Below are 17,269 nucleotides of genomic sequence, written 5' to 3' on the forward strand. Positions count from 1 at the left end.
GCCCTTCCCTGGACACACTCCAGGCCTTGGCGACTTTCTTGTGCTGAAGGACCCAAAACTGAACACAGTACGTGAGGCGAGACCTCAGCAGATCTGAATACAGAGGGGTGATCACCTCCCTGCTCCTGCTGGCTACTTTAAATACAGAGCAACCTGATTTTGTTAGTTTTTAGTGCTACTTCAAGCTGTCCTAAAGTCAGGAGATTTTAAGAGCGTAAAGGAGTGGCAACAGTCTGAGACTGAAGTCTCAGACTGAAGTCTGTAGTACCCATAGATATTTTCAGAGGAACTTTTGTCAACACAACTATACCTCCACAGTGCTTAGGTGAGAGTAGAACAGTACTTTATTTCCTGTATTGGATTGAATTATGTCATTACAAGCACTGTATTTGCATTCTAACCAAATCCCAAACACATATAATATGTAGGGGTTTTGTTGTTGCTGTTGTTGCTTGTTTTTTTCTTTTAACTGTAGGTCAAGCTTGATTCAAACATATTCTTGAATTCTATCCAGGACCTTTCCTAAACAGAGGCATAAACCTTGCCTAAATGATTTTGAGGATGCATTTATGATTTAGTCCATCTTAACAGTAGATCCTGCAAGGCAGCACACTCAGCGAAGCACTCATGGCATCAATAATATTGCTTTGTGAAGAAATAACAAATATTCTTGTGTCAATATGTTTTTTGCTAAATTTCAGGACTGAGTCTAATGTTTTTGCAAATTCAGTAGAACTGAACCATAAACCCGTTTCAGGGATTTCATGCCAAGCCACTCCCGTAGTGTATGGTGCACCAGCAGCATGGGGAACCGGGATCTGTCCTCAAAATGTGGTCATGTTGCTGGCTGTTTCCTCAAGGCTTAGGTAACTGGAGGAAGAAAGGGAAGGAATACAGTTGGGAAATGGCTTGGAGAAAAGAGGAAGTGATGGTTGGCTCTTTTAAGTACATGTTCTATATATTTGCAAGTTATGCTGAGGAATATGATACCTTTTCAATATAACTTGAACTCTGCTACTTCTTTCAATTGTGTATACTTCTTGCACAGTGATAAGGACTGCTCTTTTTAGGGTTTTTCCTTAGCACTTGGCACCTAAGGCACGTTATTGCACCCCTGTGCAGTGACTTCCACTCTTTTTATGCGATGGTCCCTCTAGGTGGCACCAGCACTCTGTGGTTCCTCGAGTGCCAGATTAAGCTGCCCACTGGCCCTCGTCCTTTTGCCCGCCGGAGCTCATGGTCCTCCCTGGTGGATATCTTCCCAATGGAAATAGAATCCTGAAGGATTCAAAATAAAAATGTCTATCAGTTCTTCATGCTCCTGGAACCAGATTGTTTCAGCGAGTTTCATGCAAAAATATTTGCAGTGAAATTAGAAGAACACAACACATTTTCAGCATGTGGAGCATGTAGGAGAGTTATCTTGAGATGTTACAGCTTTATTTGTATTGCCTGCTTTAATATCAAACAAGGCCTGCTGGGATGAGCCATAGTGAGACATCAGTCACAGCAATCTGTTTGCCAGAGTCTGAAGAGATGCTGTGCAAAAGTTGGGCAGGTGTTTCAATCACTGATTGAATTGTACTGATGATGCCTGAGAGCTGATGTCCTTTATGTTCTGCTGAGCTGGACTCATATGACCACAGAAGACTATGTATGACATTGCTTTGTCAAATGCCTGTAAGGTGGGAGGGTGGAGATTTGCTTTTGAGCTTTTCAGCTCGGGCCATTGTATTACTCAAAAGAATTTGTCTGCTGAGAGACAAAAATCAGTAACATTGACTGGCCAGCCCAAAACAGATTTCACAGCAACTCTGGACTTGATAGACCTACCAATTTATTTTATGTGATGATTTGATTTTATAATGTATTAAGAGTAAGTAGGGAAATTATGAAATTACTCAGATAGTTTTTGCTGGTTGGTTTGTTCAGATCTTTTTCCCAAGGTAGATTTTAACTTGCCAACAAAGCCTGAAAAGCTTTGTGAGTAATACAGCTATAGGTGGTATCCCAGTGGTCTGTATGGGAGACAATTTGATTAGAATTTAGGACAAGAGCGACCTTGAAAGTACCAATTGAGGCCACATTCCTTCAGACTTCTATGTACATGAAAAACAGTGTGAGTGGAGATCCTAACATCTAGATAGTTATAGGACATAATAATCTCTGTTAATTAAGTTGGCTGGTATCAGAGGGTCTGAGGATCTTAATTAGTAAGAATGTTCTTTGATTCATCTAATTAGCACCACTTCTGGGATTTGTGGGAAAATAAACCAGAAAAGCCAACAGATGTCAACATTTTGAAGCTTAAAATACTAGCCTGTGCTCTACTGGTTTTAATCGTTGGAAGATAATACCTAGATAGTGGGACCAAAAAACATAAATCACAGAGTACAAAAAATGGGTGCTTGGAGGTGTGGGAAACTTGCTTCAAAATGCACTTCCCATAATTCAAGGATGACTGCATGTCCTTGACTTTCCAATTAGAAAGTAGCTGAAGGAAAGCAGGAATTGCTCTCTGATAAGACAAGAGGTCCCATGCTTGTTGGTGCTGGGCTTACAGGAGGGCAGGAAACCATACCCAAATCACACAGTATTGGCAGCATGCTGTGCAAGCAGCATCATGAAGAGGTGGAAAAACCTGCTACTTCCACATCATCTACAGTCTTCTCTAAATCAAAGTTAGTCGCTCCTGAGCAAAGAAATAGCTGTAGTGTTATGTTTACATGACTCTCAATACATAATTAATATGCACTAATTCATGGAATTCAGAGTGTGACTTCTACAACTTTCAGAGCTGTGATACTAAAATACAGGATTTGCTCTCCATTCTGTTATTTGCTGAGCTTTCACTGATCACACCTAGTAAGTTTCTTGCCAACATAGTAGACTTGGAAACTGAGAGGTAGTTTGGAGTTTCAACTTGGAGAATAAAATCAGTTTTATTCCTGTTCTGAAGATGTGTGGCATGGTATTGGTCATGGGCTAGTTTCATGCTGTGAGGGCTAAGTCTGGGAAAGCTGTCATTTGCAGTAGAAACATGTATTTGAGGTTTCATAACATCATTAAAATTCTTTGCCAAAGGGCATCTGTCCATGATAGGGACAGCAGGAGCAGTACTCAGGCCCTGAATAGTAGCAAGGGTTCAAATGATTGTTTTACTGCACAAAAATCCTCAAAGAATAGATGGAAGACATACTCACCTGTCTCTACCTTCTGCATATCGCTTTACATTATTTTAGAAAAATGATGGGATGTATGTTCTTCCAAAATGATAAGGGTTTTTGAAGAATAGGCAGACTGCATTCAGACACAGGTTTAAAATTAAAGATTTTTCCTTGACATTCCTGCTGAAATTTTTAGATTCATGTACAAAAGTTCAGGGACACTGTTTACCAAAGGAGAAAGATAAATGTTGATAAAAGGGAGGGCAGTTAGCTTTAACAGGGCTGTCAGCTGATAAGGGAAAGCTGCAAGTAAATCTGGCAGGCAAAGAGAAAGGTACTATCAACATTAATAACTTACAATTGAGGAGGGTCAAAATTTCCTCAAGGAAAGAAAGGTCTTCTACATTCTGCTTTATGAACTCTGTGGAAACAGCTGTCCTTCGTGGCCCTTTCCTACTCCCTCCAGGACTTTGAATCAAAAGTGATTTAATACTAGTGCCCATTTGATAAGAATTAGCTGAGAAACAGGAAGGGATACTAGAAGTTGTTCTAGAAGGATGAAAGTTGATTCAGTAAAATTTGCAGAGACTAAACTTGTCTGCATCACATCTTGAGGACCACTCCACAGTGTGAGTGAGATCCTTTCAGTTTTTATGCTGCTTTTCATTCAGGAGGTGAGCCTGAAATCTCAGCCTACATGCAGCCACCCTCTGGAGCACCAAGCTGTAATGTGCTTACACATGACTAACAGCTTATTCTACTCACACAGCTTCGAGAAGCTCTGCAAAAGTTGTCCTAAGGAGCCTGCAAGATGGTCCATAGAGGTCTTGAAGAGCATAATTCTGGAAGCAGCTCTCCCACCACTCACTAGCTAAAGGGAGTTATTCACAGCAACAAGGAAAGAAAACTACTTTTTTTTGCTTTTTTTTTCTTTTTTTTTCTTTTTTTCCTCATGTTGTAGAATGATCTTGGTTATATATTGGCTCTTTATTATGTAGGACCTGCATTCAAGCTTTGAGACGTCATCTCCCATGGGGAAAAAAGGAAATAAGAAGTCCTGATGCTGTGGTGTACCTAGACAGAGGCCAAGGAACTGGTTGCATTTCAGATATCCATATGACTTTGTCTGGAGAGACAGTTGCCCATTTTGTATTGTAATGCTGTGAACACAGAGACCTGAGAATGCAACTGAGTTCATTTTTAGGTATCCGATCTGTACATGAAATCCCATACAAAGACATTTGAATAACATCACCCACATTTACTATGGGCTATAGGAACGCTATTACTGAGTAGCAGAAGCAGTCCCTTTAATGACCTCCATTCAGAGTGGGTACTTATCCCATAGTACAGGAGGCTAAACAAAGTACCTGCATTCCAGAAAAAATACTACCTGCCTCAACACAGTAAACTGCTAGGTTTGAAAATGGACTGATTTCCTATTCCAGAATGCAGATGTATATATACATATATTCATATGCTGTCAGTGTTTTGCTGCATTGTGCCATAACATGAAGACATAGGTTTCAGTCATACATCTACTCATACTTACCGGTGGTCCTGCCTTGGGAAAGATAGAGAGGCTCAATGAACACTTGCTGCCCATGACTTGTGACTAGACAGAAATTCAGGTCTTAAACTATTAAGTACAATTAACAGCTGTAAAAATAGATGTTGAAAATCATTTGTGTTCCTAAAATTATATAGTTTAAATATGATTTTTTTTTGTAACAAACCCTTAAAAGAATTTCTTTTCCAGTGTGCTTCCTGATAAAATACCAGTGGCAAATATTTATCAGAAAAAGTGTTATGTCAATCATTTTCTCAATATGTATTTATTAGAGGCTTACCACTACAAACCTGCATAGAAGTGTGATAAATACATTCTTCTATGGCAGAAATGGTGTCTGCATACAGCAAGCATGTTCAGAGGCATCTTATCAGTGATAAATTTTTCTGTGATGGTTTGTAGTTAGGGGTGCTGAGGTTGATAGTTCAGGGTTAACTCCTGAACTGGGGCACAGAATTAAGAGGCAATCTTAAGAAACTGGGACACTGCTGCATGTAGCCCTCCTACTCAAGTTTGCCTGTGATACATCTGGACACAGATGCCAGTACCCATTCCATTCAGATCTAAGTGCGCTGTTGGGAAAATGATTAAAAAAGAAAAAATCTAGAGGGGGTAAAAGCAAATTAAAGGTCATGTATGAGTTAATTACTTGTAGTGCTGTGTGTAAAGTTTTGCACTGGCATAAACTACTCAGTTGCTCTCTAAACTAGAAGCTGGAAAAATAAACCAATATGAATGAGCAGATATGATTGAGGTGTGCGGGGTCTCCAACAATAAATAATCTCAGCCTTTGTGTTCTGATAGTGCAAGCAGCTTTGGCTAATGTCACATCTTGCTTGCCAGATTCATTGTGTGCCGTTCAGCAGCCAGAGCACTCGAGACAGCAGTTAATAAATATTCACATTGTCTGGACTCAAAACAAAGTTAAGGTCACGTGCAGCTGGCTCTATTACATAGGAGAAGATACAGGCTGTTCTCTCCACACTTCTGACTTTGCTGATAAAATGAAGTCTTCTCAGGATGGGCTTCAAAACCCTTGGAATGAGAGTGACAAGAAGACTGTCGTAGCAATAGGGACATGCTGTTTGTGCACATACCTTTGCCGTCCATGTTGAGAGCTCAGAGCCACTCATAAATCTGCATCTCCTCGCTCCTAGGCATTGTAGAAAGGTGTCGGAAACAACGATATGTGATGGATGAGGGGCAGAGCTCCATCCTCAGCATTTAGTCTCCTAACATCAGTCTGTTACGCTATAGCGCTTATCTGCATTTCATAAATAGCAGCAGCATTTTGCTTTACACACAGATTACTATTTGTACTGAAATAACTCTCAGTTCTGAAATAGTTAGAGGAAGAAAAAAAAAAAAAGAAAGATGAAAAGGCAGCAGTTTGTACCAGTGTGTAAACCATTTAGCTTTTCCTATCATGGATGTGAGAAAAAATGACCAAGGTAGGATCCCTAAACTTTCCCCACTGCTGATCTGAACCAGTGTTCAGAACACAGGGCAACAAGTGTTCTACTTAGTGCTGGTACAGTTTGCATGACAAAATGTAAGGTCATAAAACTGCTAGAGTGCGTTCAAAGGAGGGCTATGAAGGTGGTGAAGGGCCTACAGACCAAGAGGTATGAGGAAAGAGGCTGAGGTCCCTTGATTTGTTCAGCCCAGAGAAGGGGAGACTGAGGAGAAGCCTCATGGCAGCCTATGACTTCATCAAGAGGGGAGTGGAGTGGCAGGTACTGGTCACAACAGTGGCCCCAAGCTGCCAGAGTTCAAGCAGCATTTGGACAGTGCTCTCAGACACAGTTTTAATTTTGAGTGGTTCCATGTGGAGCCACATTTAGACTCAGCGGTACTTGCTGGGTTCCTTCCAACCTGGGATATTCTCTGATTCTGCAATTCTAAGTGATAAAGAGCTATTCTGCACTGCCAGCCTTTTATACCACAGTGGCAGGTGCATGGAGCAGTCCTGTCTCCTGCTCCCCTGTCTGAGCTGTAGGGGAGAGGACATGATTATACTCGGTAGCTGTGTGCCTGGGCAAGGTGCATGGGCACTGCTGGACAGAGCATCATGTCACAGCTCCAAATAGGAGCGAATGCGACCTTCTTTCCTTTGCCAATCAGGCTTAGCAGCATCTCCTCTGCCTGCTGGTACCTGGGGAGCCAGGTGGAAGTCTTCAGATTATGGATTTTTAACCTTCTGTTAAATTCAGCCTCCATCTGCTTAAAGGCCTCCTCTGAAATTCCTGCTTGGAAATTTTACCCCCTGAACTGGAGGGGCTGCTGTGGTGTTTGTCACACCTAAAGATGCAGTGCTGGTGGATGCTTTTCTCTACTCACTTCCTTCCTTTTATCTGCATGTGGGATTTGTTCTCACTTACATCTAAAGAGCCTTGGAAACTGATCTGATGAGTTAAAAGAGGTTACTTAGGAGGAAATGAAAATAACTCCGTGAAGTTCTCTGTTATTTCCTCAAGTCTCTTGGTGGCTAGTGCTAAGCTGTTATGATACAGGATTTCTGAGATGCCAGAGAGGAAGAACAAAGGGGTTTCTGTGTAGCACTCATTTTTCTACCCCGCAGTTTTGGATCCCTGCCTGTGGGACCAACACAGAGACACCCTGCTGCTGCTCACAACAGTGCAGAGATAAAATGGTGGTGGTGGATCCTGCTACCATCCTGTGGCTTCACTGGGGATGGTGTGAACACACATTTACTGAGGATCTGATGAATTCTGCTACTAATTTTTTTTTTTAATTGAACTATAATTTATTTCTTTTCTGTGCAAAACATCCCTCCCTCTTTCTCCTTCCCCCCACCATCCCTTCTCCTTTTCACTCTTTTTTTTTTTTTTTTTTTGTTAAATGAGCAGGAAATGTTTTGGAAGGGAGAGTCAAGAGACTTAAGTCTGGAATTTTTATGTACACCAGAAACTTAAATGTGTGGTTCAAGCTGATAAACTTACCACACCTCTTTCTGTTTTCTTTATAGACTTATTACAAATATCTGGCTTGGAACCTAGATTTATGGTGTGAACAAAAGAAATATAGACCATTGGGACGTGAACAGATAAATCTCAGGAGGAGACATAAAAGGGTTTGTTCAACTTTTAAACTGCTTCTTAATGAAACAAAATAACAAAAAGATCAGAACACTCATTTTTTAAAACTGTTCATGTTTAGAGAAGCTGTTAAACATCAGTAATGCAGCATATAAATATCCCCTCTATTGTTTTATGCTTGAGTCGAAATGCATGTAGAGTCCAGCCCTGAGTTTTTGGTAGCATCACAGTTTGTATTCCCCTCAACTGTACAAACTTATTTTTGTACAGAAAAAGGAACACTGAGCACAGTGCTCAAAATAAAAGTAATCTTCCACTTTGGAAAGGAGAACTTTTAAAATCAATCTTATTTCCTATAAGGCAGAGAAACTAACTGAAAGCTCTGATTTGTGCCTACAAATAAGACTGTGCAAAGTGATTTCAAAATGACTTCAGTTGTTACCTCTGTTCTGGCAGCGTCATGAACTCTGAAGTCCTGTGATCATTCAAGCCAACTTCTTCTCTAGCAAAAATTCTAGTTCCTTCAAAGTTTGAACTATAACATCTTTTAGGTAATAAAAGGAGATTTAATCTTGACTTGTTAATTGTCAGTGATGGAGATTTCTCAAAACTTCTTATTGTTCCAGAGATTGGTTATCCACACAGGTGAAGAGCTTGCACTATCTAGATTGAATGTATGTAGCTTCAGTGTCTCCCTCTCTGGAATTACTTATATATTGGTCTCCCACTGTGAGGAACTTTTTACTCAAGAACTAGAGGGTCTTGTAGGAGGAACTTGATTGTAGGTTTACTCCTTCACAGTATCACTGATGAGATCAGTGACCATTTAATGGTTACTTGGTGTCTCCTGTGAAATGAATATTTAAACTTCATGCTGCAGGTGTCCATACCACAGCTCTACCACCACAGCTATTCCTAGAAAGCACCTTTCCCAAAAGTTAGACAAGTGTTCCAAGACCAATATGAGTATGGAGACCGATCTGTCTACCTATTCCCATTAGAATGACCCTCAGGAAATAGGCACCTCAGTAGGAACAGATGGGGAATTTATGCTGCTCCTCCTTGAGCTGTCATTTCTCTGTGGCTAAATAAGATATCTGATCCTTTTCTAGTACACTAAATTAACTTAAAAGAGAATCAAGTCTGAGTCCAAATGTAAAGAGATTAACTATGGGACCTAAAAAATGAGATTGTTGTGAAGAATTATGTAATTCTCAAATTTGACCTCCACTCACCGTAAAAACTCTAGGAGCAGACGCATCTTTATGGGGATGTGCTCAGAGCTTTAAAACATCTAAGTCTCTGTGGTTTTGTCATGTGCACATAGTAAAAGTGTCTAAACATTGCTACTGCAATTGTCTGGAGGTTACCAGCTAAGATACTAATTGAATACAGCACCAGCAGGCTCAATAAATGTGCACTGATTCTAATGTTATGTGAAAGATTTAATATTCAAGTGAATACATTACTATTAATTTCATTGCTTATTCTAAAGAATGCAAGAGATAAACAATTACTAAAATTTATGTTGTCAGCTCAAATGAAATGATTAAAAGTAGAATGAAAGAAAATGAAAATAAAGCATTACCAAATTCATTTACTTAATCTGTTTGTTAAGAAAGATCTTTCTGTGATTCAACTGCTGACTAAAAACGAACAGAGATAATTTTAATGTATCACAAGCTGACTAAGTATTTTTCATTTGAACAATGATTTTCACTTAGCACATTAATGTTGACAGAAGAAGACCAAAGACACCCTTGTGACTTTACCGGCATGTCATAACAAAATGAAGGCTTAACCTGTTTCTGAAGGATTGGCTTTCAAGCAGGAAACTGGGCTATTTTGGAAACTTAGCTAATGACACTGTTATTTTTTCTCCTGAATGATAAGGTTGATGGATACATACCATTTGTATTTTGCTTAATCCTTTTTCTCCCATGCTCAGAACTATCACTTACACCATAGCGTTGATCAATCAATGTGTATTAGTATCTAGCTCCGCTGAGAAATGCTCTTGATGTGTCATTTGCAGCTGTGAATTTATTTCAGCAGAATTATCTAACACGTAGTATGCTTGTTTTTCTTGGGAGCACTGTAGAGATCAACGTTTTTAAGTGACCAAGGGGAACTCCATGAGTGCTGAGCAACGATTTGCCATCAGAGTCCTAGAAAAATCAGCCATAGGCTGAGTCAGTCGCAGTAATCTAGCATCTAGAGATGTAAAAAGTAATAAACATACAGACTTTGCAGGCTTAGAAAGGTAGCAGTAACAGTAGCTACCACAGGTGTTCAAGTGGCCAGGTTTTTCCAAGCCAGCTCCCTAAAGTAAACTCCTACAGTGAGCACACAGTAAAGGATATAATTAGATTATAGATACCTACAACATCAATCCCTGGCTTCCTCATAGAATTTAAAATCTATTTTAACTGCCGATGGAAAGTTTTTAGTTAAAGAGAAGAGATGCTCTATAAAAACATGATTTTACCATCGCCCAACACTTCTGAAAGGTCATGAGGGCAGATAAACAACTTCCTGCAGCTGTGGCAACATCTGGCACACGACCGAGGCAGAGAGCGTGCTTCACAAAGATAAACATATCAGGTTGTATCTCCATAGTCTCCTACTCTTCTGGATAAAGCTTAGGGAACTGAACTTGGCCCTGCAGTGCCTGCAGTAATTAATGTCTGAAACTGCTTTGCTGCTAACTTGGATAGCTTAAATTTGGCGCTTTTTTGGGGGGGTTGGGAGGGGAGGGGAAGCGGAGGGGGAGTTGATGAACTTTTTCCTTCAACAAAAGCTGTTACATTACTTACATCACTTTTTGATGTGCAGAAGGGCACTTCTGTCTTCTAACTGAACAAACTGGAATTAACAAATGATTTTTTACCAACCCCGGACTGAAACTTTTGGCATATGCAATGACGCCTGCCAACTTACCTTTAAACTAGATGGGAGAACCAAAAAGGAATCAATTACATGCTCTGACAAATATTTTTATATTTGGACTGAAGACTAGCATCACACAGCTGGTAAGGCACTTCTGTTGTAGCCCCTTTGGTACGTTACACCTCTGGAGGAAAATTGAGTCCAAGGCCCTGCTCTTGTGGAGTCTTCCTCTTCCATAGCACCCTCTGTACCGTGAGCTATAGGTTACCTGCACCTCTGCAGGACCTTCTTTTTGAAGCTGCTTCATTTCCAACACTGCGCTCTCAGAAAAGATGCCTTAATCTTTGAATAGCACAAGTTCTTGCTAAGTTTTCCTTCTTTTATAAGGGAATAACCACATAGGCAATCCTGCTTTTGCCTACATTGCCTTCATAGGAAGCTGAGAGATGCAGTCACCTCTGAAGTTTTCTAGAGGGAGATCCAGTCTTCCTAAGAAGGTGCCTTCCTCTGTCCCTGGACTACCCCAGGAAGCCAGTCATCTCCAGAGGGCAATCCAGACCTTTCTTCAGGCTGGAGATGAGCAGGCTTCTCTAGCAGGCTGGGTACCCTGGCATCTCAAAGGGAAGGGCAGGCAGCACTCAGCATTTAGACTGTCTTAGATACTGATATTTTGGATATTTTGAATATTGCTTCTATGGAGGCTAAACCAGTATGGTCAGAATACTCAGCTGTGGCTGGGAGCTGTGGGCCTCCAAGCTTGGAGATTTCCAGCCCTGTTATTTCCCATATGGAAGCATACATGGCCATACTCTGTAGCCACCCACCAGGTAGCAGCAATGCAGGAGCTTCTGTACAGACAGAAATAAGAGTGAGAGGTTTCTGAGCCTGCCCATCGGTCGTGCTTCCAAAGCTGACATGGGAAGCCTTGGCATATGCCATATTTCTCAATAGGTCTGAAAGAGAGGCAGAGTTTTTCAGATTCCATGGCGAGGATTCCAAATCTTTGAAAACTTTGGAAACCTGCACACAGTGGCTCAGCCTGTTGGAGAAACTGGAGAATGGAAAATGTCCACCACAAAAAGTCCTCACAGAACATGCATTCAAAGCAGTGCCTGGACAAGTCCATCCATCTTCTGTGTGTCATCACTGTAAAGGCAGTTCTTCATGATTGCATCACAGGAGACAGCTCGGCAGACACAGAGCTTTGGTGGTGGCTTTTGGACATGCTTTATTCCAAGGACTGCCTTAACAGCAATTGGCCATGGAAGGGTTATGTTATTATCTCTTCAACCAGCCAGATTCCCAGCACAAGGTGCTTTGCCCCTTGAAAGGACAAGAAAATTTGCCCTTAGCTTGGTAATCTGCATTGAGGAGTAGCTGTCTGGGTGTGCAGCTGCTGCTTTTGTGAGAGGAAATTGCTCTCTCTTACCTGTAGGTGCTTGCAGTCTTCCAAGAGAAAACTATGGTTGCTGGGATCTTGGCCCTGAACAACACAGAAACAACATATTACAGAATCATCATATCATCATATCATATCATCATACTGAATTATCATATTCTGAAAATAATTCAGTTTGGGGGGGGAAAAAAAAAAGAAAATTAATGAGTTATAAAACATTTGTTTTCTTTGCAAAGCTGTGTTAGGTTAGCACTTGTCCACATCTTGACACATCACAGAGAGAGACCTGCAGGAGCTAACAATATCCGAGCTATTTGATGTTGTACTTCCTGGCAGACACCTATCGGGGATGACAGGGGAATATCATTTTTACATTACGGTGTTTCTACCAAACTGCTGATAGAGCCCTTCACAAGATCACAGGGGAGTCCATATCATCTGATTAGCATTTAGAGAAGCTGGTGGGCCGGGAGGGAACCACAGGAGACCAGAGCCTGCCACCCTCAAGGGTTGAGAGAGGAAAGACTCAATCAGTGGTTGATAAGGCTTAGCCATGATAAATCACAAACAAAACTTCAGGCTTAGGAATTCACAGCACAATCTGTCATGAATTTCCTTCCCTTCCCTCCCTCCCCAATATCTGATGAGGATTTGCCTTTTGAAATGGTCTCTGGCAGTACAAGAAGCAAAGTTAGCAAGAATTAGTGAGCAGTATCTGCCTTTTGGTAGTTTTGTTAGTCCTCTACTTTTTATACCTGTATCTTTGTGTGTATATGTGTATCTGTGCATCTTCATGCAAATTTGCTGCTTTTAAGTGGTAGCAAGAGGAATTTTTAAGTTCAATTCTTTTTTTTAATATCAAAATGCAAAAATCTATTGGCACCAGACTACCAACACTTCAAAAAAGGGAAAATGAAAACTGCACAGAAGTGCCAGCTCCCCATTGATATGCCCTGCAAAATTCTTTTTTTAAAAAAGATATGATTGATAAGAAACTCTTCTCAGGAGGATTTGGCCTGACCTGTCTGCTGGAAGGAGAGCTCTTTGCATCCAGTTGTTTCCCATCTGTTCTGTGAGGCTAGAACACCTCAGCCTGCTAACTGTGTGTATATATACAAGCATGAGAGTATCAACATAAACCAATGCATGAGAACAGTCAATGCATATCTTCCTATGCTGTGACTCTAGTAAAGTGGTAGAGGAATGAGATAACACATTTACTGGATGCACATCTCAGTGCTCAGCTATGACTGTTGACAAAATTGTTATAGGGTCTGTCCAGGATGTTGGATTGTCATGTTATGGGCCTGTCCCTTTCTGCTGTACCCTCTGTTACCCTCATTCATTAATTAATCAATGGAAAGGGTGAGTGCAGAATGTACATGAACATGTTTGGAAGTGGGATCAAACAATCCAAATGCATTCAGAAAAAAAGCTAAAAATGAGGAAAAAAACCCCAAAATTGCTAGAATGGACCAAGTGAAGAGGAAAAAGGAACAAAAATTTGAGGGAGAGTGATAGCAAACAACTACTAAAGACTGCAAAAGAGCATGAAAGAGAAAAAGAAGGCACTTCAAGAAATATCCACCATGTTAATCATACAGTAATTGCATGTGTGCTGCTGCCTAGTTTGAGGGGTGGTAGGAACTGTGCTGAGCATTCCACAGAAGTATGCTTAAAAAAATACATTAAAACACTGGCTCATGCACTTCACACAAAAACCTATGGGTTTTATCCTACATCTCTCTGTTATCCTCTTCCACTGCCATAACTGAGATATTTTGGAATACTGTTGCTTTGGATTTCTGTAGCAGTTGATGGGCTGAACAAAATATAGTTGTTCTTTGCAATCTAGTGAGAGAGAGAATTGTTACCAGAAGGGAACACTGAGGATCTGCTTCAAAGTTTTCACCTTGCTAAAAATCATGCTTTGCACTATTGTAATAGTATGCTTTTACATCTCTAGCAATTCCTGTCCTGAAAGAGCAGCACGATTCCTCCAAGGGATGCTCAAGCATGCAGAAATGCTGATGTTAGCCTGAAGTTGGTGCTAACAATGTGCATGGCTTACTGTTATTAGACAATAACATGTACCCTGGGGTGTCCTCTGGCTTTTGATTAAGCTCCCTGGGATTCCAGCTTTGTAGATTGGCCATTGTAAATGTAGAGGCAGAAGAAAGATGCAGTCGCCTCTGCTCCAAGGGTGGTGCAAGTACCTCTCCTGGCAGGAAGTGTTGGGATGCCCTTGATGACAATGGGCTAACAGGCAGTGTTTTTGTTTATTTTCTCATAAAGTGCTGATGAACAAATAAGGCTGAGGCATTAAGAAGCTCATGCTGTGAGGAGAGATTTGAGTTTATCAGCTGCTTCATGGCAGGGTAAATTTAACATACAGTGAAGATATAAAGCGATCCCTCCCTTAGGGGTGAGACTATCAAGTTTTATTTCATAAATGAAAGGGGAAAAAAGTGCTTTCCTTAGAGATTTGCTCTTCTCTGAGTCAAGTTGGAATAATACCACTTCGTTTATTTTCTCTGAACTTTAATGCAATATGACCATGAAACAGATTACAGCCAGTTAATGTATATTTGAGGGCGTTAGAACACAAGAGAAAGTGTCCATGGATAAAACACAGACTGAGAAATACCAAGGAAAACCTCTGAATAACAGGCAAAAAATGTCATCAACTAACTTTTTAAATTTGTTGGCCTAAGCCCTATAATGATATGTGCTGTTCAAGACTTGGGATGGCTCCTGCTCTCCCTGAAGTTATCCCAAATAGCTCAAACTGCTATGTACAGATCTGTGCCCTTTGGAAAAAGGCAATAATAAACCCGAGTGATCACATGTAGAGCTCTGTGTGGACAAGTGGTGAGAGTAGAGACAATGAAACTCACAGCTAGCAAGCAATTCTTCCTTTTCCTGTACCCTCATGTAGGACATCCTTATATATTTCAGCATAGAACTCACACTACATAGTAGATTTGGGGAAAAAAAAAAATATCAAAATACACCTTATGAAGCTAAGTGGTATCTTCCTTCCAAAGCACCTAGAGGCCAGTGGTGAGGTCCACACAGTCCCCTGTGAAAAGGTGATACCATATGGCAGGAAATGGTTTATCTGGCTTCATTGCTGTAGGGAGTGAAAATTGACAGGACAATGCTATCTGCCCAGCTCATGGCGCTGGGCCAAATCCTGCTTACCTTATGTAAATAGTTCCACGCATCTCAATAGCTCTATGTTGTTACAAACTGTCCTGATTTGCACTTAGCAAACTGAGAGCAGAAACTGCTTCCAAATTTTCCAAAAGGAGCTTTTCCCTCAAACAGAAAAAAGCTTTGTCCTGCCCAACAGAGTTGTCTGAATCTACTGCAGAAACCCAGTGGCATTTCACAAGGAGTTTGCTTTTGAAGTTACGTTAAGACAGGAGGGGAACTTTCCCTCCCAAGTATAATCCTGGAGCATAAAATCAGCTTTATATTTATTTATTTTGACATTCAAACCATTATTTTTAATGTATATGTATAAGCTCTGAGGGATTTAGGTCTTCATCACTTGGTGATCTGCCTAGCATTTCTCACAGTCCCTGATACAAGGGAGTTATTTTTAAGAAACTCTGCAGTTCCTACTTTGCTATTCCTTTGTAATGGTTGGAGAGGGAAGGCTGGAAATAAGGGAAGTATTTGAATAAAATGTTGAAGAGTGATTTTTTAGTCTCGATGGAACCCACAAACAGGAACTCAAACCCATGAAAGGCTTAACAAGACTTAATACAATTGTCAGCCCCGATGCCCAGAAGCATAGTGCTCAGCTCTGAAGCACCTCCAGTTTCAACCATCACACTCCCATCAGTACCCACGGGGCTCCTTCTGTAAGTGTTGGAAAGGGACTCCGTCCTGGCAGGGCCATAATACCCATGTCTTCCTTGTGAAGCTGAGAAAATAAAGATTTCTCTTCACTGGTCTCACCCAGAAGGTATGCTCTGAATATATAAATCATTTTTCTAGGCAGGCTGCCCTGCTGAACACACCAGGAGCCTTACTCAGAAGGTAAAAAATTCTCCCTTCTTTCTTTTCCTTTGCTTCTTCCCTCTCTCCTTCTCTGTTCCTGACAGCAGTGTCTATAGAATCTATAGGATATGGGACCCACAGTCCATTTCTTCAATTGTCTGACACTGTTCAAGATCCTTAATTCCCCCTGGTACCAGCTGACATAGACTGAGGAGTGATGGGGGGAACTCACACATAATCTTGGACCCACAAGAAGAGATATTAGCTAGAAACTCCTTTTGAAGTGTTTTTCTTAGTTGTTTAAAAATGCAAGTCTTTCTTCTGAAAAAAAAAAATGCAAAATATTATCATAAGATGGAGCATTTCAGATGTGCTCTTCTGGAATTAGCTGCAATCTTGATTTGTTAATTTTGGCATTTGTGAGAGCGCGTGAAGCTGGACAAAAAGGGATTCCTGCAGATCTGTGTATAGGCCTGGCAGGAGACTAAAGAAATAAGAAATAATATAAGACCTGGGGTAGGGCTCGGTCTGTCTAAATCCCACACTGATCCTACTCTCTTGGATGGACTAATCTCTCTTCTGAAGCCAGAAATCATAAGCACTGTGTTAACAATCCACAGCCATGCTTTTAGCCCTATCCCCTTATGAAATAATCAAATTGCTGAAGAACCCCTCACACAAGGAGAATGTGCCTGCCTCAGCCTGAAGGAAAGCAGAGCCCCTCAGCCCGTATCCAATAGGGACATCCCTGGCATTCTGGTAGAGGAGTGGACACCAAACCTGGTCTGAAACCACTGTCTGCCAGGTGAACATGCTTTCCGAAGTACACACAGAGTTCTTTGGTTTCAGTGATCCCCCTTTGTCTCCCTTTCGGATTTCCAGCAGCAACCCTGATACATGACACAGCTTTGAAGGAAGGCCAGAAATGGGCTAGAGTAATTACACCTCTCCATTTCTCGTATACCTGAATGAAGAAAGTGAACACACGTGACACAAGTATATTTCCAAGTATACATAAATCCACACTTACATGTAGGAGGAATATCACCTTCATACTTTGACACCAGTTTCTACATCATTTTAATCTTCTGCATTCATAATGATGAAGTCTAGCATTTTGCATATCTTAACAGTTAGACCTCAGATTAAAACATATTCCTTACTTACCATATCT

Source organism: Meleagris gallopavo, chromosome 4 (genome assembly GCF_905368555.1).
Source record: "Meleagris gallopavo chromosome 4, MGAL_WU_HG_1.1, whole genome shotgun sequence".
NCBI classification, from domain to species: Eukaryota; Metazoa; Chordata; class Aves; order Galliformes; family Phasianidae; genus Meleagris; species Meleagris gallopavo.